Here is a 2,586-nt window from a genome sequence, read left to right on the forward strand (position 1 = left end):
GAGCTGTTTTTGTCACGGGCAGACAGCCGGAAGGAGATTTTCGAAAAATGTGTTTTCAAAACTCAGAAATCTAAAACATGAAGGTTTGTCAAAAGCTCCAGTTCGATTTTTTCGATAATTATTGTACTTTCTCTATACCATGTACACGGGAGAGTAATAATATAGATTGATTTTTAAAAATAAAATAACAAATTTTAAAAAATGATTATATATTAAACTAGGCAATAGAATAATAAAAAAAAACACAATGTTTCAAACGCTGTGAACCACTGAAAAATTTAATCGATATCAATTCCGTGACGTCATAGTGACGTATCTTAATAAGTCATTAGGTACGCTGATATGTAACATCAATTTTTTTTTTTTCATTAGCGTTGATTCAGAATATATTCCTATATTAAATTAGCATCAATATCAAATACTGATGGATTGATCACTATGCATTTTCCTCACATTTCTCACATCTTTTAAAACACTCAAATACTAAAACTTGAAGGTACGATTAATTAGATTATTTCATGAATGAAAATTTATTTCAACTATTTTTCAATGAAGCTATTTTAATTTATTGTTTTTTTTATTTATTAGTTTGCAAAATATTAAAACATAAATATCCCAAACTTTTAATCATCTTTGAATTTATTTAGGTGTAAAACATCAACCTGTATTTGTAATTGTTGAGAAAGTCAATATTTCATGGAATAATTTCGCACGATATTTATGATAATTTTTAAAATAAAATATACCAGAGAATTGAATTATAAGCATTTATATTATTATAAATCTAATTGGGATTAGTTAAACGTTCAACTGTAACAGAAAAAGTCACTTCTTACAATTCTATGATTATTTTTCATCATAATTTAATTAAAAGTGAGTGTAATGAACATAAAAATAATTTTATAAGAATAAAAACTGGAAAATTCCATACCATGTTCATTCAAATTAAATAGTAGTTTATCATTTTTATCATAATTATCATTTAAGAAAAGCAAGATTACTAACTTTTAACACACCTATGTAATTAGTAAAACCAGAGTCAAATTTTTTCCATCGTTCCCAGGAGCTATATATAGATATTTATAAAAAAAATTATGCATTAAAATTCCCATCCAACTCATTAATATTTAATAGAACATAAAAAATTGCTTACTTTATCATATTAATTTAAATAATTAATTTTAGAACACTAGAAATAAATCAACCAGGAATATTTAATAAAAAAATAGTGCCATGTTTGCGATAAATTAAAGGTTTTTATTTGTTTTGGGGGACACTAAATGGACTTTGAAAGAAAGAAAATCGTAATATTTATAAAAGGAAATATTCCCACGGAATATAAAGAAGCAGAGTTTAATCAAAAGATATGAAATATGGCTTTGACTGACATACTAATAAGAAAAATGTTATATTCAAAATACAAAACTATTTCATTTGTACGTTTGTAAAATAGAGAACTTTTCATTTTTTGATTAAAACATTCTTGCTCTTTTCTAGTAGGCATAGATTATAGAAATAAGATCATTTCATGTAATATGGAACTGTTTATATACTTTTAATAGAATTAATAAAGATTTCTATAATTTTTTATAAATACAATTCATTTGTTTTTCAGTAGTAGTCTTTTAAAATTATTTTTGTTAGTTTTAAATTTAGTTATTCACTTTTTAGCATCTTAAAGATGAAGTTATACCATCTTAATAAAAGTAGAAGTATATCATCGAAAGAAAGAGAAAGTTATATATATATATATATATATATATATATATATATATATATATATATATATATGCACGTGTGTGTATGTAAACATAAAGTTTGAAACAGAATCGTGGCCAAGGAAGACTCTTTCGAATTTCAAAACTTCGTTCGCTTTTGTTGCATCCCGGGAAGCATGATTTATTTATGTACAAGAAGAACAGACGAACTTGCATCCGTTCACTAGCGATACAAGAACAGAAGAGCGTAAAACATAGGGATATTGTTTTTTCCAGTGCTTATATACTGTAAGATTTTGATAGGGATTTCTCTACACGTGTCGAGTTTATGTAAGGAAATTATAGGGATCTTTTAAAAGAATTGGTTTCGGTCAGCAATTTTTTATCCCTTCACTCTGAGTGTGGGAACATCTGACGGAAGCATTTTCACAAAGCTTTCTGTTACATTAATTAAATAAAAAAAAAGTGGAATGGGATCAGGAAATAAGAGAATATTTCAGAATGAAGTTAATATGTGCGGAATTAAGTTAAAAATTAGGAAATTAATTAAGTTTAAGTTAGATTTTAAAATATCTTTACTCATATATATATATATATATATATATATATATATATATATATATATATATATATATATAAGTGTGTAGAATAAATTAATTGTTTATGCAAGATGTAGAAACATTGTTTTTTTTACTTGTTTTCCAGCAAGTATTGAAGATTTGAGAAAAATCGTTTGCTGACAAATGCTGAATATTAAAGGAATATTTTAATTTTAATAAAAAAAATAATAAATACAAGCTCATAAAAAGAATGTACATTTGCTGCTTTTTTCACAAATTTATTAACATTTGAGTTTTTAACACATTTT

The sequence above is a fragment of the Argiope bruennichi genome, chromosome 11 (genome assembly GCF_947563725.1).
Source record: "Argiope bruennichi chromosome 11, qqArgBrue1.1, whole genome shotgun sequence".
In the NCBI taxonomy this organism is placed as follows: domain Eukaryota; kingdom Metazoa; phylum Arthropoda; class Arachnida; order Araneae; family Araneidae; genus Argiope; species Argiope bruennichi.